This window comes from Arachis duranensis, chromosome 6, assembly GCF_000817695.3.
Source record: "Arachis duranensis cultivar V14167 chromosome 6, aradu.V14167.gnm2.J7QH, whole genome shotgun sequence".
In the NCBI taxonomy this organism is placed as follows: domain Eukaryota; kingdom Viridiplantae; phylum Streptophyta; class Magnoliopsida; order Fabales; family Fabaceae; genus Arachis; species Arachis duranensis.
The window spans coordinates 63,775,434-63,782,948 of NC_029777.3; positions in this window are offsets into that span (position 1 = coordinate 63,775,434).

The following is a 7,515-nucleotide window of genomic DNA, read 5'->3' on the forward strand; positions in this document are numbered from 1 at the left end:
AATTAGCCTCATCGTTGGTGACCACGTTTGTATAAAAACGTTGGGTCAAGCGTTACTTGAGAAAAATGAAGTGTGGGAGTTTCCAGCAATGTTTGACTCAACGTTGGTGCACCAAGGTTCGCGCAGTCACGCGTACGCGTGGCCCACGCGCACACGTGAATGGTTAAATTTGCGCTTCCATGCGTGCGCGTCACCAATGCGTACGCGTCAAACAGAATTTAGCACGTATGCATTGCTCAGGCATTCGCAGGCATTGGATTCAACGTTGGCTCTCCAATGTTTTCTCCAACGTTAGCCTTTCCACGCTCACGCGTACGCGTTGCCCACGCGTGCGCGTAGCGGTAAATTTTTCCAATTTCCAAAAAGTAAACTGTATTGAAAAAAGTTGGAGGTAACATTGGCTTACTAACTTTCCCTCCAACGTTGGCACCAGATTCTTGCAGAACTTTGCATTGCCCGCTTTCCTTGCTCTTCCTTTGCTTCTTTCCACCTATCATCAATCAAACATATGCATCAAAGCTTTGGTAATTTCCCAAGATTTTGCATCATTCATAATAAGCAATAAACCTAGCATAAATCTCATGAAAATGAACAAAATTAACAATGTTTGATTGAATCAAGGCATGTATGAAATTCTCATCCAAATACTTACTTATTGCCTAAGAAATGCATGAAACTACTCTCAAACAAACTAAAAATGGCTTATGGAACTAGCCATGATGCCTTGGCATCAAAACACCAAACTTAAATCTTTCTTGTCCTCAAGCAAGTGATGGACATGAGAAGGATGAAAAGAAAATACAAGAGATACAAGTCCTTATTCAGAGAATTCAAGTTCTTGGTTCATGGAGTTTCATGCATGGCAATTTAGGTTCATGTTTTTGCTGGTTTTTAGGCTCTCATATGCTCTTGAATTCTCACTCCATTGCCTTCTATAAGACTCTTATTCCTGATCCTTAACTTCTCTGTTTTTGTTTTCTTTCCTTCTTTAGAGCTTATTGCTTTCTGTAGCTAAGTGTTCTGTAATGAGACAACTTTTTAGGATAGGTTTTCAACCAGCACTCCCGAACCAATTGGTTCAAGGTGCTAGGTGTTGAAACACCCCTAAGGACTTAATCACCCAAGTCTCTCTTCAGCACATACACACCACAAGCACATGATTTGTTTTTCATTCCTTAGACTTTGGTGTCCAACATGTCGTTGGGGTGCTAAATGTTTTGTGATAAGGTTGCTCTTGATAGTGGACTTTCAGTTGACAATCTCAGGTTAGTTAACCCAAGTTGTCAAGTGATAAAGCACTGATGAGAATGACTTTTGCGTGGTCTAGAAATTTGCGGATAAATCCTCGTTGCAAGTATAGTTTCTAAACCTTCAAAAGTCCTTTCATACAAACGTTTTGGGTGTCACAAGTAACAAACCTCTTTAGAAATTGTTAACCGAGTATTCAAACCTCGGGTCGTCTTCTCAAGGAACTGCGAGGAAGTATGTTCTTATTATTGGTTATAACGGTTGTAATCGGGGTTTAGAAGGTGAGAAGCAAGTAATTTAAATGAGGAGTGAATCAAATGACAATTAAAAATAAATAATAACTGTAAAACAACTTTTGGCAAGATAAGGGAATTTAGAGGTCTAACTTAGTTATCTCTCTCAACTATAATAAAAGTTGAATCTAAACTCCACTTGGTCAACCTTTACCAGGGCAAGGAAAGTCAAGGAAATTGACCTATGAATCCTAATTATTTCCTAAGAAAAGGTTGGGATTATTTAGGTTCAGCTCAATTAGCAAGATAACGATTATTAATTACGTTGAGTTTAATAACTGTTGAGTTACTAAATTCTTAATCAGAACCAAAAGGGGGAAAAAAAGTAAAACTGTTGGAATAATAAAAATATCCTTAGATGGGAAGCAATGGCAATTTAATTCAAAGAGAATAATTATAAACTGAAAATACCTCAATTATCATTAAATAAAAATGTCATCAACAGCCAATTGGGCAACATCAATCAAACATAATAAAGGCTTCAGAGTAATCAAAATATAAAAGAGAAATTAAATAGTAAAAAGGAATATTAAACCTGGGATCGAGATTCACTCTAGAAAGCTAAGAGAAGTCCTAAATCTTAATTTCTAAAAACACTACCTAAATCCTAAGAGAGAGAGAGAGGAGAGAACCTCTCTCTCCAAAACTACATCTAAAACATGAAAAGTAAATTATGAGAGGCCTCCTTATGAATGGATGCATTTCTCCCACTTTATAGCCTCTAATCTGTGTTCTCTGGGCCGAAAACTGGGTCAGAAATAGCCCAGAAATTACTTCCAACGCTTTCTGGTCCGTACAGGTCGCGGAAAAGTGACGCAGCCGCGTCGTCCACGCGACCGCGCGGATTGGGTGTTGGCTAGGTCACGCGGAGCATTCGCATCGGCTGGTGTCGAAGCAACTATGGCAAATTATATATCAAATCGAAGCCCCGGACGTTAGCTTTCCAACGCAACTGGAACCGCATCGTTTGGACCTCTGTAGCTAAAGTTATAGCCGTTTGAGTGCGAAGAGGTCAGGCTGGACAACTTAGTTGTTTTTCCAACTTCTTGCATTCCTTCCACTTTTGCATGCTTCCTTTCCATCCTCCAAGCCATTCTTGGCCTGTAATCTCTGAAATCACTTAACACACATATCAAGGCATCTAATGGTGATAAGAGAGGATTAATAATAAGTAAATATAAGTCCAAAGAAGCATGTTTTCAATCAAAGCACATAATCAGGAAGGAAATATAAAACCATGCAAATAGTATGAATAAGTGGGTAAAGAGTAGATAAAAACCACTCAATTGAGCAGAAGATAAACCATAAAATAGTGGTTTATCAAGCACTCCTAAGAACTTACTCATCCAAGCAGATCCTTGTACCGAGACACCACAGACACATGCCTTAAGGTTCAAACTATTGGTGCCTAGCTTTATTTGCTCTTTTCTTTCTTTTTTTTTTCCATTTTCTTTTTCTCTTTTTAGGATCTTATTAATTCATTTAAATCTCGTAGATGTACTTCAAGCTCATAATTCAAGAGATATCTTAGCCTTATACCTTATTGATGAACTAACTTAGCTAGCAAATACCACCACAATACTAGGACTTTATTCTGCACATTGGATTTCACTCTTGTTCTTCACAACAATTTCTCATAAATTCTTTTATTAAGCTCAAGGACACAGCATATATTTCAAGCAGGATGAAATTGAAGCAGGCACTTAGACTTGCAGCCCAAAATAAAAATAAAGAAAAACACACAGAATGTAAAGGTTCATGCAAACAATGCACACTCATACTTCCAATTGAAGCACTACAAACCAAAAATAGTTGAGTAAAAATACAACCTCTTGGTGTCTTCTTCTTTCTTCCTTGTCATTATCATCCATATGTCTTTTGTATCCTTCTTTGTCTCCTTAGATGATGGTGCATAATTCTTCCAAGGGATTGATTGAATTCCTGCAAAGTTATTGGAAGTTTCTTGTTCCCCAAGAACTTAGGAGATGGTTAGCATGCATGTATGCTTGTGATTTTCTAAACTTAATTTGGTGTGTGCAGACCAAACTTAGTTCCTTGTCTAATGCAGCAAATTGAATACAAGCAGAGAACCTCATGTGCTTTTATTAAGAAAACAGCTATGAACTAGAAATTAAGCATTTGCTAAGTAGTTTCCCTGATTGTTTGGAGTCAGTGACTAGTCATAAGAGCAATGTGTTTTTAAATGAAATCTGTGGTGGAACACCAAACTTAGAATTACACATTCACCCCTGAATTACTTTGGTGTGCAACACCGAACTTAGCTCTTTGCAATACAGAGACATCTACTTACTCTTTTATTGAAATAACTAGGAAAAGAAAATTACCTCTGGTTGGGTTGCCTCCCAACAAGTGCTCTTTTAATATCATTAGCTTGACATTTTGGTCATGAATTTCTCCCTTTTCTTCCAGCTTGTTAAGAGGAATGACCTCAAGTGAAAAAAAGGAGCCAGTTAATGCCCCTTGTTGTGAGTGCCTCTTTCTAGCAAGCTTTCTTTTGTGATTGGATTGAGTGAACTTGCTTGTTAGATTAGGAGTTAGATTGTTCTTTGACCGTCTCTTTTTCATGGATATGATCCTTTGTTTTTCGATCACAATCCTCCTTTTGGTGCTTGTTTCTATTACCTTCACATCTTTGATCTCAGAACTTGGATATTGTTGGATAGTTGGAGCATCCTCTTCATTAAGAGCTTCTTGAATTGGTGGTTGAATGAACTCACCCTCTATGCAACTCTCTATTTCATTGGAGTGTGAACTCCCTTGATTGACTTCCTCCCTTTCTTCTACATGATGTTGCATTGAGTCTTTTGGGAGTGAGTTTGCATGTTCCTTTGTCACCCCTAGTAGCCTATGTGGGTATGGAGCCTTAGGGTTATATACTCTCACAACCTCCTCCTTCTTCATAGGAATCTCACTTGGTATGGGTGCCTCTTTTTCTTGTTCTTCTGATTCCTCCCTTGTTCTTGACCATTGAATGAGCACCTCTATTTTTGGAGAGAGTGTAGTGGTCTCCCTTTGTGATCTTAGCTCTTCAATGAATTGTTCTTCAGCATAAGATTGTGCTATATGTCTTAATTTTCTTCATGCTCCCTTTTTGCTATTTTCTCCTCTTTGTTTATCTTTATCATTTCTTTAAGGAGGAGTTCTATCCTAGCAAGTCTATCTTCTTCTCTACTTTTTTTTGAGTTCTTCAATAATGAGTTCCATCCTAGCAAGTCTATCTAAAGGAGGTTGTGTAGGTTGGGATGGTTGGTTGGGGTTGGCTTGTGAATGGAATTGGTTATTTTGTGGTTGTGTGTTCTGAAAGTGGTGTGACTCTTGTGGGAATGGAATGAGTTTTGTGAACTGTGAAATGAATTGTATAGATTTGGGACGCAATTTTGTGCTGAGGCATATTCCAGTGATGAAGAATTTAGACATGTAAAACTAGGAGGTGAGGTTGGATAATTAAGACGTGATGGATCTTAATGAGTGGGGGTATGAATGAGTGAAATCTCTTTGATTTTGATCTTCAGCCACAACTTGAGTAGTGATCAATTTCATCAAAATATAAACCATTTTGTGGCTCTAGAAAGTACCCCATTTCATGTTCTTTATACTCCCACCCACCATGAGCATAATAACATGAATCATTCTATGGTGATGGAGAGTTTTCCATGAACATTGATTGACCAAAATATGATTGATGCTTCTTTCTTTCCTGCAAAAAGCTCTGTCTCAAACAATAATCACCAAAAGACATTGGAATCTTCATTGTCATAAATGAGGGATTCTTAGTTAGGCAATATCACAAATAGCTAGTGATTAGTGTGCTAACAAGTAAATAAACAAGGACAAACAAATTAAAAACTAATTAACAAAAGAAAAGAAAAGTGTTCAATCTAGTTATCCTCCAATTTAATCATTGTCAATACATAACCAATCCCCAGCAACGGCGCCATAAACTTGATGTACGAAAACTTGTCTCTCAACAAATTTACACTGGAAAGTGCACCAGATTGTCGTCAAGTAAAAACTCACAGTAGAGTGAGGTCGAATCCCACAGGGATTGGTTGGTTGATCAATTTTAATTAGAGAATTGTTCTAGTTGAACTGAATCAGAATTTGAATTTAGGTTGCAAAATGTAAATTGGCGGAAAAATTAAAGAGCAAGAAATGTAAATAAGCAGAATGTAAATGATAGAAATTAAATGGCAGAAAGTAAAATTGCAGGAAATTAAGATGCAAAAGCTTAAATTGCAAGAAATTAAATGGGAATGGGGTAATTGAGCATCGAAGTAAATTGCAGAACTAAAGAGAATGGGTAAGATCAGAAGTGGGAAGCTCATCGGGGTCAGGGGATGTTATAATCCCCTGGATCAAGTTCATTTTCATCTCTTCCTCAATTAATGCATTGATTGATCTCCTTGACAATCTTAGGTGAATGGATCCCAATTCCTTGGCAATCCACTCTCTCTAAGCTTGAACAATTACGTAATTCCTTGATTTAATTGCTCATGGGAAGAGATGAAGTATGGTCACTGATTATACTATACACATTCATAGATCAAAGTATTGGTAGGATTACATGTCACTATATCCATCCAACCCCCAACCTAATCCAATGTGAGAAAGATTTCAAGCATAATTCTGTGATTTCTCTTCCAAGCTGATCACAAAATTCAATTACATTCAATTTCTTTCCCAAGACAATTGAATGATTGAATGAAGAACGAAATCTTTCTAGTAGATCAAGAGAAAAGACAGAAGAAGAAGAATGAAAACTAATATTGATCCTTTGAATTACAATAGAGCTCTCTAACCCAATGAAGTAGGTTTAGTTGTTCATAGCTCTCTGAATGGAAATTAAAAATGGAAAACACATTGTAGTTAAACTAAAATCAGAGAGAAAGGGAAATTGTGCAGAGTTACAGTACTCAATCCCCCTCCACCAAAAGAGGTTTAAACAGAAAAGGGAAAGAAAAAGAAAGTACATAAAACTAAAAAAAAGTGCAAAGAAAATGAAATATGGGTTTTGAACTCCTAGAGCCCCCCTCAGGGCCTCTAGAGCTCCCTCACATCTTCAAAACTCCTCTATTTATATCTTTTTCTCATCTTCAATTGGATCTTCAAATACTTGGATGTGGGCCTTGGCCTTGATTGAAGCAGTTAGGAGTGATTCCTTGATGATGGCCATTGGCAACTAACATTCATATTCTGTATTGGTGTATTTTGGAATGAAATTAGCCTCATCGTTGGTGACCACGTTTGTATAAAAACATTGGGTCAAATGTTACTTGAGAAAAATGAAGTCTGGGTATTGCCAGCAACGTTTGACTAAACGTTGGTGCACCAACATTCGTGCAGTCACGCGTACGCGTGGCCCACGCGTACGCGTGAATGGTCATATTAGCCCTTCCACGTGTGAGTGTCATCCACGTGTACGCGTCAAATAGGATTTTGCGCGTATGCGTCGCTCAGGCATTTGCGTGCAAGGCCAAAATGCGCTTCCACGCGTACGCGTCCTCGACGCGTATTCGTCAACCCAAATTTGCCAAACTTAAGTTTATCGCAGGCGTTGGATTCAACATTGGCTCACTGGTGCACGAAATTGCAATCACACTTTTGCAACTCCGCACAACTAACCAGCAAGTGCACTGGGTCGTCCAAGTAATACCTTGCGTGAGCAAGGGTCGATCCCACGGAGATTGTCGGCTTGAAGCAAGCTATGGTTATCTTGTAAATCTTAGTCAGGATATCAGAAATTATCAAGATTGATTGTGAAAAGCAAAAGAACATGAAATGGTTACTTGTTTTGCAGTAATGGAGAATAGGTTGAGGTTTGGAGATGCTCCATCTTCTGAATCTCTGCTTTCCTACTGTCTTCTTCTTCAAACACGCAAGTCTCCTTCCATGGCAAGCTGTATGTAGGGTTTCACCATTGTCAATGGCTACCTCCCATCCTCTCAGTGAAAAT